The 12,272-nt window shown below is 44.6% G+C and overlaps 1 protein-coding gene across 4 annotated transcripts in view; it reads left to right on the top strand.

Annotated features, from left to right (window-relative positions):
* The first annotated feature begins 8,266 nt into the window (after positions 1 to 8,266).
* plxnb1b (plexin b1b) overlaps positions 8,267 to 12,272 on the top strand; it is a 100,334-nt gene continuing 96,328 nt past the window's right edge. For all 4 annotated transcript variants that reach the window (XM_063474886.1, XM_063474888.1, XM_063474887.1 and 1 more), the window contains exon 1: positions 8,267 to 8,580. The gene's annotated coding sequence lies outside the window, so the exon portion shown is untranslated. The remainder of the gene's footprint in view (positions 8,581 to 12,272) is intronic.

Here is a 12,272-nt window from a genome sequence, read left to right as displayed (position 1 = left end):
TATGAATGTATGCTAGCATTAGCTTTAATGTACTGTGACAGTGTACAATGTACAACACTGTAACATTAAAGTTGTAACTTTAAAGCAGGACTTCACATTCAGCAGCATGATATGTTGACTATGTGCATCATTTACACATAGTCTGTGATCACACCATCCAAAAGGGTTATACTTTTTCTTTTTTCATCCAGTGCTTCATTGAATTTGAATACTTTTTTACTAGCAAAATTGCAGTTGGATAAGTGTTCATGGTTTACATTTCCAGAAAATCGTTGATAATATCATCTTCTTCTTTCTTAAATCGAGTCGAATTTGGTAGAATTGTGGTAAAGTTCAGTTGTTTACTGTAAAGGGTTGTGTACATCTTCATTTTCTTGTAGGCAGGTGCACAAGAGGAATTATCCTTAGGCAGAAAGTAAAGGTGATGTTTTACCCATTGCAGAAGTAAGGATGGAAACAGTGCATGTTCTTTCATGTAAAAGAGTCAAGCCTGTAGGAGTTCACTCTCTCTTTCTCTCTCTCAGCTGCTTATATTCTGAATTTTTATTCCCATCAGTCACAATAGAGATGAGACTGGACAGCGAGTCACATATTTGGGTATGTAGTAATGAACATACTGGGGATGGGGGAAGGTTGTTCTCTGCTCCACGCCTACCCACACCTCCCCCAGTCATGCACTGCCTACCAGCCAGTCTCCCAATCAGTCCTCCATCCCCCATCATAGGCAGCCACTGAGTTCCTCTTTCCTCTCTAAGGACAAGTGGCTTTCAGAGCAGAGCCTGGAACTGTGTGTGTGTGTGTGTGTGTGTGTGTGTGTGTGTGTGTGTGTGTGTGTGTGTGTGTGTGTGTGTGTGTGTGTGTGTGTGTGTGAAAGACACAGAGAGAGTAAAACTTGGAGATGAATGGCTCAGTGTTTTTCACACGGATGTGAATGCAGTGTGTTGCTCTTGACCGACAGGCGTGCTCATTCACACTCTGCTTTCCCACTTTTCCATCTCATTTCTCTGTCATCCTGTTATGAATACAGGTTTGTGCTCGGAAACCTTCACACAGTCTACACAAATATCTACGCAGACCAAGGTGTTATCTTAAAAGGTAACAGCAGTCCAACAATAACACACCGTTTTATGGTGTATTTAAACTAAACACTTCGTGGTCTGCAGGAGTATATTAGGACACGTTCCAACTTGTCTCAGCCCTTTTCTTTTACTTCATTTCTCTGTTGCTGAGGCACTGGCAGAATCCATCCCACTTTAGTCAAACAGTTTCCAGGACTTCTTCTTTTTACCAAAGTGTTCTGTGAGTTGAATTTAAGGAAACAGTTGAATAAATTGGTGAGAAAGATAATAAATCATTAGTTTCACTGATTATTTTCAGTGTGAAAATAGTGTAAATCTCATCCTATAGCCTTAATAACACGAGATCTCAACTAATCAGAACGCCTACTTTGGAGCAATGTGTCCACAGCATTTTCTTCCGCCATCATCAGGGAGTACTCAGATCCTTTACTTAATACCAGAAATATAGGAATACTGCTTTACACACAAAAGCCAAGGCATTACCAGACCCATAACTATCAGCCAATAGACACCATATCATAGTGGAATTAAAAGCAGCACTACATGAAATGAAATAAAAGAAAGAATATTGAAATATGAAACAGAATAAAAGTTTAAGTCTGAATGAAATTCAATACAGAAACTAGAAGAATAAAAACAATAACGCATGCATAAAAACTGAAAAGTGGAATTAAAAGCTGTGCAAGAGTAAAAAGCATAATACAAAGAAGACCTTGTGGTAGAAAACATGTCTTTGGTTGTATGGAGAACAGAGCATCACAGCCTGAAGAGCTTAATCACCCCACAAAAGTCATTTGTAGCCTTCACTGGTGCCATTTCTGACTGAAGCTCAGCTGGTTCAAGTAAAGGCTTTTTAACTAGGAGCAGCCAGCTTTGAAACATGGAGTACATGTCCTGCTAATAGAGATAAATTAATCATATTTAAAATTGAACAATGAATTAGACGAGTCTATCCATGGTCAGTTTAGTTAGAATAGAGTCTAATAGACATGTTGAAAGTTTGGAGGAAGGACTCATGAAAGTTAGTTTGGAAAGGCTGTCAGTAGTCACTGAAGTTGCTCTGTTGAATGGTACAGTATGGTGGAAGCTAGGGTGACCATATTTTGATTTCCAAAAAAGAGGACACTTGGCCCAGTCATGAAGAACTTTAATAATACTGTTTGCTTAAAGAAAACTTTAACATATTTAAACGATGCCTTCTCTGTGCTGTTAAAAAATGGTGAAATAAAAAGTGTCATATAGGCTTTTACAAGTCAACAAGTGCAAAAGAAGAGGACGGTTGGTCACCCTAGTGGAAGCATTTAGCCCATATAGCTCTGAGGCTATGACAGTTACTGGCATGTCAAGCCTTCTCACAGCACAAACTCCAAATTCCAACTTTCCACCAACATTCTACAATACGGCATTTTATTAAATAAATATATACACACATTTGACCATTTTCAAACGATTAAATATCCCATCCATCCATCCATCTTCATCCGCTAGGCTGCATCACGGGGGCAGCAGCCTAAGCAGAGAAGCCCAGACCTCCCTCTCCCCAGCCACCTCCTCCAGCTTATCTGGGGGGACACCAAGGCGTTCCCAGGCCAGCCGAGAGATATAATCTCTCCAGCGTGTCCTGGGTCTGCCCCGGGGCCTCCTCCCGGTGGGACATGCCCGGAACACCTCACCCAGGAGGCGCCCAGGAGGCATCCTTGTCAGATGCCCGAACCACCTCAGCTGGCTCCTTTCGATGTGGAGGAGCAGCGGCTCTACTCTGAGCCCCTCCCAGATGGCTGAACTTCTCACCCTATCTCTAAGGGAGAGGCCAGCCACCCTTCGGAGGAAGCTCATTTCCGCCACTTGTATCCGCGATCTCGTTCTTTCGGTCACTACCCACAGCTCGTGGCCATAAGTGAGGGTAGGGACGTAGATCGACCGGTAAATTGAGAGCTTCGCTTTTACACTCAGCTCCCTCTTCACCACGACGGACCGGTGCAGTGTCCGCATCACTGCAGCCGCAGCACCAATCCGTCTGTCGATCTCCGGCTCCCTTCTCCCATCACTCGCGAACAAGACCCCGAGATACTTGAACTACTCCACTTGGGGCAGGGACTCATCCCCGACCCGGAGAGGGCACTCCACCCTTTTCCAGCTGAGGACCATGGCCTCAGATTTGGAGGTGCTGATCCTCATTCCTGCTGCTTCACACTCGGCTGCGAACCACTCCAGTGAGAGCTGGAGGCCATCACCCGATGAAGCCAACAGAACCACATCATCTGCGAAAAGCAGAGATGAGATTCTGAGGCCACCGAAGTGAAAGCCCTCCGCCACTTGGCTGTGCCTAGAAATCCTGTCCATAAAAATTATGAACAGAATCGGTGACAAAGGGCAGCCCTGGCAGAGCCCATCACCCACCAGGAACGAGTCCGACTTATTGCCGGCAATGCGAACCAAGCTCTTGCAACGGTTGTATAGGGATCGAATGGCCCGTAACAATGGGCCAGACACCTGATACTCCCGCAACACCTCCCACAGGACACCCCGAGGGACACTGTCGAATGCCTTCTCCAAGTCCACAAAACACATGTAGACTGGTTGGGCAAACTCCCATGCACCCTCAAGTATCCTTGAGAGGATAAAGAGCTGGTCCAGTGTTCCGCGACCAGGACGAAAACCGCATTGTTCCTCCTGTATCCGAGGTTCGACTAGCGGACAAACTCTCCTTTCCAGGACCCTGGCATAGACTTTCCCAGGGAGGCTGAGGAGTGTGATCCCCCTGTAGTTGGAACACACCCTCCGGTCCCCCTTCTTAAAGATGGGGACCACCACCCCGGTCTGCCAGTCCAGGGGTACTGCCCCTGATCTCCACGCAACATTGTAGAGGCGTGTCAACCAGGACAGCCCTACAACGTCCAGAGCCTTCAGGAACTCAGGGCGGACCTCATCAACACCAGGGGCTCTGCCACCAAGGAGTTGTTTAACTGCCTCAGTGACCTCGCCTCCGGAAATTGGCGGGTCGTTCCCCTCATCCCCAGACTCTGCTTCCTCCTCGGAAGACGTGTCAGTGGGATTAAGGAGGTCCTCGAAGTATTCCTTCCACCGCCCGACAATTTTCTCAGTCGAAGTCAGCAGCGCTCCGCCAGCACTATACACAGTGCAGGTAGAGCACCGCTTTCCCCTCCTGAGACGCCTGATGGTTTGCCAGAATCTCTTCGAGGCAGTCCGAAAGTCTTTTTCCATGGCCTCTCCGACCTCCTCCCACACCGGGGTTTTTGCTTCAGCCACTGCCCGAGCCGCATTCCGCTTGGCCTGTCGATACCTGTCAGCTGCCTCCGGAGTCCCACAGGCTAACCAAGCCCGATAGGACTCCTTCTTCAGCCTGGTGGCTCCCTTCACCTCTGGTGTCCACCATTTGGTTCGGGAATTACCACCACGGCAGGCACCAACCACCTTGCAGCCACAGCTCAATGCAGCAGCTTCGGCAATGGAGATGCTGAACATGGTCCATTCGGACTCAATGTCCCCAGTCTCCCTCGGAATGCTGTTGAAGCTCTGCCGGAGGTGTGCGTTGAAGATCTCGCGGACTGGGGCCTCTGCTAGACGTTCCGGTCTCGCTGTCGTTACCCACGTGAGCATTGAAGTCTCCCAGCAGGACAACAGAGTCTCCAGGTGGAGCACTTTCCAGCACCCCACCCAGGGACTCTAAGAAGGCTGGGTACTCTGAACTGCCACTCGGCGCATAAGTGCAGATGACAGTCAGGACCCGTTCCCCGACCCTAAGGCGCAGGGAACAAACCCTCTCATCCACCGGGAAGAACCCCAACATACCGGCAGCAAGCCGAGGGGATATTAGAATACCCACCCCAGCCCGCCGCCTCTCACCAGGGGCAACTCCAGACTGAGACAGAGTCCAGCCCCTCTCCAGGAGACTGGTTCCAGAGCCCAAGCCATGCGTAGAGGTGAGCCCGACTATATCTAGCCAGTACCTCTCAACCTCACGCACTAACTCAGGCTCCTTCCCCACCAGAGAGGTGACATTCCATGTCCCAATTGCCAGTCTTGGCAGCCGGGGATCAGTCCGCCAGGGCCTCCGCTCCTGGCCGCCGCCTGGCACACAATGCACCCGACCCCTATGGCGCCTCCTGCGGGTGGTGGGCCTGCAGGAGGATGGGCCCATGTCCCCTTTTCAGGCTGTGCCCGGCCGGGCCCCATGGACTAAGGCCCGGCCACCAGATGCTCGCCCTCGGGCACCCTCCCCCGGGCCTGGCTCCAGGGCGGGGCCCCGGTAACCCTATCCCGGGCAGGGTAAACTGTTCCCTCGATGTTTTTCTCATAAGGGTCTTCTGAATCGCTCTTTGTCTGGTCCCTCACCCAGGACCAATTTGCCATGGGAGACCCTACCAGGGGGCAAAAGCCCCCAGACAACATAGCCCCTGGGATCCCTGGGACACACAAACCCCTCCACCACGATAAGGTAGCGATTCCCGGAGAGGAACCGAATGAATGGATGCTGTGAGGTGCCTTTGTTCACATCTGTCCAAAATGACATGAAGCTCTGAGCTTCCATCGCTCAGCTCCGCCGATTGTCGCCTCCGCTAGTCAGGGCACCATGGCAACAAGGATGAAGCTAAAGCTGAAGACTGTATTTTTGCTCTACTTCATGGTCTCGCTCCTGGGCCTCATCTATGCACTGATGCAGCTCGGCCAGCGCTGTGATTGTACAGAACACGACTTCCCTAAAGACTGCACCATATCTCGGCTGCGTGGGGAACTACACCGTCTTCAGGAGGAGATGAGGAAGTTGGAAGTAACAAAGCAACCTCAGAAGCAGCCAGCCAAACCGTCCCTGCCCACCATCTTTGTTATCACGCCAACGATTAAATATTTTAGATTAAATATTCTACACTTTACCCTTACACCTTAACATTTGCCCAAACGCCCTGGAGAGGACACAGAAAAGACATGTGACACATTTGCCTAAGTTCTCCTAAATGGTAAACCTTACTTGCTCCCAGTGACAATTCTTTCCTTCTCACAGACAACCACCACATTTCTTGATGAGGAGCAGCTGTGCAGGACCTGGAACAAAGGCTACCTGCGAATTGTTAAAATACTCAATAAATATTCAATAAATAATTAAACCTCTTGTGTGCAAATGTTATTGATGTGCAAATCTATGCTTAAAGTGTGATGTTACATAAAGTGCTCCTAAAGTGCTGTACAAGTTATAATACAAGTAAGGGAGTACTCTTCCTTACAAGGATAAAGAAGGCTTTTTAAAACAGGGGAACAAACCTGAGAATGGCTTGGACCCAAGGGCACTGGATGTCTCTGGACCACTCACCTGAAGGAGAGGTGCTTGATCAGTCATTGGTTGTGCTGTACATGCAAGCAGCCAGAGAAGGGTGATAAATTACAGTAATGTTTAATATTTTTTAATGTGCATGATATAAAGCTAAGAAGCTAAGACTATGAAGTGGCATGAAAAGAAAACAGGAACCCAAACCTATATTAATAAAATGTGGCTTCTGTCTTCTCGAGAGATATTCTTGTGTAGACTATATGTAAATATACTTTCTTTGATGTTTCAGTGAGGTTTTGAGGATCTTTGCATAATCAAAAAGAAATAATTCAGCTATCTTAAATAGCAATGTCTAAAAACTATGATCTTATTTTTTTTGCACTAATTTCATCTGTGCTGTAGTGTGTGCATCTCGCACAACTCTTTCGTGACACAAATAGAGATCCATGCTCTGGATGCAAATGTCCCTGATAAATATACATGATTATTATAATATGAGTGTACATAGTGAGACTCTACTGTCTTGTATTAGAGCTCGGGGGGATTTAACAAGTGCCGTGGTGGGTGGGGCTGAGTGTGATCTTTGAAGTTTATCTAGTTTCAACCCTCATTACAGGAGAATTAAAAGAGGGTAAGATAAAAGGCTTCTTTTCACAAGAGAAGACAAAGATTCAAAGAGAGACTCTCCTTGAGGATAAAAAGTGTGTGGAGCGGGTTTTGTGATCTCTGTGTGGTCTCTGTTGATCCGCAGTGTGACATGGCATCTCTAAACTGAACAGTGGATAAGAACTGCACCCTGAATAACACCACAGTCATCCCACACAACAAACAGTTCTAGTCACGCTGACTTAATGTGTTGTGAATGCTTGATTCATGGTTCGCTATAGTAAACGACTGCTGCTTGTTTTGTTTTGTTTTTTTCAAACCAGCCAGCAAAAGATTATCTATTAATATTTCTGTATGCTGACTTTATGAATTCTCAGCAACATACATTTGCAATATTGAAAGAATTATTCTGATGATTGTGTTTTTATCACATATTTGGCCCTTTGAGTCTCTCTGAATATATTTGATCTCAGATAGATTCCTGGGGCTGGAAAAATGGACGTCAGTTTTTCTTAAAGCAGGACTATTTGACGTAATAAAGTCTATGGGTCATACTGGCAGATGTAGTCCATGCATGTTTCCTGTTGGCCAGAAGGGGTCTGCCATGCATCAGCCGGCTCTCTAGCAACTGATGCTGCATTCAGGAACTGGTGGAAGTATAGCCTTTACATTATTGTTATTGGGTTCAGTAAACTTTCCATCCTAACAGTCACTGGTTTTTGTACTACAATTATGAAAATGGAGTGAAAGTTAAAACCCGGTTTCTGTTTTACAATATTTATTTAAATTCGCAGGTTGTGGTCTGGTGAACAACAAAAGACAAAACCACTTCAAATCTTTTAAGAAGCACATCTCACCAGTGTTGGTCAAGTTACTTGAAAATAGTAATTAGTTACTAATTACTCATTATTTCTCCAAGAAAGTAACGACTTTACTGATGACTTATTTTCAAAAGTAATTAGTTACTTTATTACATAGTTACTTTTTAAAAACATGATACACAATCTGAATGCGTAATAAAGCAACAGACCTTTCAGCCCAGTTCTATTTTGTCTGCAGCGGTCATGTCAGTGGGGGGATCCGGGGGTTTCTCTGTGAATTTCACATTCTCACTGTGCGACTAAAGCTGGTCACTGCTATTTAACACAGATTACCTTACGTTCGCAGGTGGTTATGTAAAATACGAGGAGTACTTGAAGGGAGCGTCATGTATCCTCCCTTCGCCAGCCCCCTTTTTACGCCTGTGGAGAGCTGGGCGCTGAGCGAAGTACCGGAGTGTTCTCACTGTTGCTTACAGGGCGCATGTGGAGGCAGAGAGCTGCTGAATGAAACCAAGCAGAGAAACAGGAGAAACTTTTTTTGCTACATGGAGTAACCACGTTGTTTTTCATCAGTAAATTAGGTGTGTAAAGTTGTGAAAGTTGGATGCCTGACAGGAAATTTCCAAGCATGGACTAAGCGGCAGGAATATCGAGGAGGAACGCTTTCTTGCCCGCTAATTTGTCTGCACAAGCACCGGCTGCGGAAAAATTGGATACTTTACTAAAACTTCGCTGTAAGGAGGAGTAAACCAGAGCTGAGTGACCGAAGAGTTGTACACAGAGCAAGGTGAGTGTGGGTGAGGGCTGTGCTGTGAGTCTCTGAAAATCTGTCCCATTGAAATCAAACTGCATGGGATTTTTTTCCACTTGTTTTCCTCTAAGTGTTCAAACATCTGCCTTGTGATCAGTAATATCGGGGAAATGGGTGAAAACCTTTCATTACCAATATTTATGTGGATTTTACACAAATCCACACACACGTGGTCCTTATTGGTTACTTACAGACTTTTAGCTATTAGTGGTGGAACAGTTGGAGCAGGTTGATGAGAGTTGGGTTAGCTAGCGTTGAAGTGTAATTTAGTGACGTTAACTCACTCCGTACACGTCCTCTAGGAACCGCTGCTCCACTCCTTGCTTTTTATGGGACATTATGGGTCTTTTTTTATTACTTGAGTGCAAATATAATTTTTAAAAAAAGTCACCCCCTTTTTAGTTTTTTTTTTTATCTGTTGAGTGTTCGGTCCGTTCATAACAAACAGAATTTCTTTTTCATTGACGAAACAAATCTAGTTTTTCAAAATAAAATGTCAGAGTCAGTTTTGAGCCTAAACTGGCATAAAAATATTTAATCCCATCATAAGAAAACAGTTTAATGCAATGTTCTCAACGCGAAAGTGTTGCCTGGAGAGGCTTTTAATCAGAAAACCAGAAGAGAGAGATCTTGTGCTCATCTATTAATGATATTCTTTAATGGCAAAGGTCAGATCTGGATCTGTGTTAGTTTGTTAACATAGCTGCTTGTCTAAAATGTCATTATGATATTAATATACACTCTGGTACAGGTGTCACGGGGGCTCTCCAAAAGAGGGACGGTGAGTGTGTGACCTTTGTCACATGGATCATGCTCGGCCTTTCTTGTGTAGTGTCTTTTATTGCCTCATCACAGAGCTGAAGGTTTATTATGATCCTTCTAATGATAATGGCAATAATTGCTCATGTATTTCAGAGTGTTGCCAAGGCTGGGAAAACTATCATTAGCTGCTTGTTGCTGTTAGCATCTTGAAATAAAAAGTGACTGGCAGTCTTTCTTCAGGTTTTCAAGCAGCTAAATTGTGAAAGCCAGAGGCTGCAGCGATGCAGGGCGGTACAGTAAAACAACAACCAAACATGGACTTTAGTTCAGATTCTGGTGTAGTCAACAAAGTTTTGTATTTATATTTATGAATTTATTTTTAACTTCTTAATTCTTACCCCTGACAAAGGCTAAGTGTGAGATTGTACTTGGCTGCGGTTGCTGGACATGTAATAAATTGCAATAAACTCTTTTTTTTTTTTTTTTTTTTTTTTTCCATCTGATAAAACTCGTCGCTTCTTGCAGTCTTTGTATAGTTCTTTCACCATGTGTTGGTATTAGAACAGCTAAAGTAGGGTCTGGCTGACTTAAGTGGGGCACGTATTTTCATTGTCCCTGAGTGAAATACTGTTGACCAGCAAAACAGGTAGCTGACATGTTTTCTTGCTTGTACATGGATATAGTCAGTCAGCAGGAAACGGAGCTTTCTGGTCTTGTGAAATGAGCTTGTAAATGTCCTCATTATGGGGTCCTTATAGGGTATAAATGCTTGACCTCCAGCGGCCAAAAATGGAAGAAAATTGGAGTTTTAAAAAGGTGCAAGATAAATGAACAGCTATTTATTGTTGCAGTAATTTTAGTTTAGAATATGCGCAGAAGAAAATTTTTCATGAAAATATCAGTGCTTGGTTGCCATTTTCTTCAGATGTTTCATTCTAGCAATATAGTAGTAAGTGTGCTCTTAAAAAGCTGTAGGTAGAGAAATGTAACTTGATTTCTCGGTATAACTGAACAGGTCTCATGCATAACAGGACTGACTTAAGTAATAATTGGTAAGCACCTTAAAAGATGTCAGCATTCAACAGAGGTTGTTAAGTGCCTCTCTAATAAACAACACTCACCTCACAAACTCTCTCACAGGCAAGGTGCCAGAGGTCAAAAGGTGATGGGGGCTGGGTGTTGAATGCTCTCGTTTTGTGTCTGGCAAATGGAGGAGCATGTGGTGTCAAAGCCAATATCCTCACAGCAAACCATTGTCAGGTGGTGTCATGAACTGAAGTGAAGGCAAACACTGCCTTACGAGATAAAGGAACAGCTTTGTATCGGTTAGTGTCTGCTGTCATTCTTGTAATGAACAGGTGAGGAGAATTCAAGGCCGGATGAAGGTTTGATGAACTGTGAATGGCTGTTCACAGCAGCAGCTCATCAGTTTAGGCGTTGATGAAGCATCTGTGAATACTGTACAGAAAGTGTGACATTTTCTCTAAAAGGTACCAAGTGGTTATTGTTGCCTGAAATCAACAAATGTTTGTAGGTTGAAGGAAGGCAGGGGGAAGGTGTAATTTTAGTTTAAAGATGGGATAAAGGAAGATATTTTCAGATCGTTTTCTCTTTGAAGTCTTACATTTGGTTGTGAAAAATGTAGAAAAAGAGGAGGAAGTTTATACTCGGCCTCCTTTGTCACCTCTGTATTGCCAGCCTTGTCACAGCTTGAAGGTTAAGCCTAGATTATACTCTGTGCTGGAAACCTGTTGGCCGAGTCGTCCTTCCTGTTACACTTTTTTGACATCCGCTTGAAGTCTGACGCCTGGTCAGCATAGTAGATGCATTGTAATGTAAATTGTCTGCACCGTTTGAAAAAATAATAAATAAAGGAAAAATCACCAGGCTTGCGGACATTGCAGGTTGCGTTGACCCGACGTATAGTTAATTTTCTTGGGAAGTGCACGTCAGGTTGAGTGGAGGGTTAAGAGGGGTTTCCAGCTACGGTCTAAGGGACAACATAGATTTCCCGCTGAAGTCAACTGTAAGCACAAAAGTAGCCTAGCCAGTTTTTTCCCTGGACATTTTAAGTGTAAAATAACTGCTTAACACTTTAACAGTGGCTAAAGTAACCTTGTAAAATATTTTTGACTGGGATTGTAGGCGAAGCTTTTAATAATCTGCTTAAAGTTTTGGTTTTCCACTTATGTATCAGTAATTTCCATCTACCGTTTGCTCTTCCTGTCGTGTGGAGTGGAACTAGCGATTATTCCAGTGATCCTCATTTGAGTCATTCATTGTGGTCACACATCACCACCTGCTAGTATCTTGTCCTTCGTAGCCTGGTTGTATTTGATGGTGTATTTTTGCCTGAAGTGGTGAAACACATTTATGGCTTCCACCTTCAGCGGGAACAGTTTTCTCACATAGTTTGCAGACTACAGTGCTTTGTTGGAGGCTCTCTTTTAGGTACTGAATTGTCATTAGAGGCTGACACAGGGCTCTCAGGCATGTAGGTATGATATGGCACAGCTCTAGTTTTTATTGCAGATGACAGGAAAGGACAACTCTCAGCCAGTCTGGTCACCTCAATAGCGATCAGAGTAGAAATTATTTGTAATGGCAGCAAGATATGAACACTCTTCTTGTCTGGCGGGGGTCGGGGGCTCCTCCACTCCAGTGGCCAGATTAAATACTCAATTTAATTATGTCACTGAGCATTAAGTCAATAACCTTATCAGAGTGGTCCGGCTGTTTAATGGAGCTTTGTGGGCCAACAGATGCACCAAGATTAAGGACTATATGCTGGTGTTGCAAACCCTGAGAGCAGGGATAAAAGACAGACATGGAATCTGATACATGAGCCCCTACTGCGTGGTACCATACGTTTCACCACAGACTGATGCAAATTAATTGAAGAGATC

Source organism: Pelmatolapia mariae, linkage group LG5 (assembly GCF_036321145.2).
Source record: "Pelmatolapia mariae isolate MD_Pm_ZW linkage group LG5, Pm_UMD_F_2, whole genome shotgun sequence".
NCBI lineage: Eukaryota > Metazoa > Chordata > Actinopteri > Cichliformes > Cichlidae > Pelmatolapia > Pelmatolapia mariae.
This window is presented reverse-complemented; position numbering and strand designations above follow the sequence as displayed.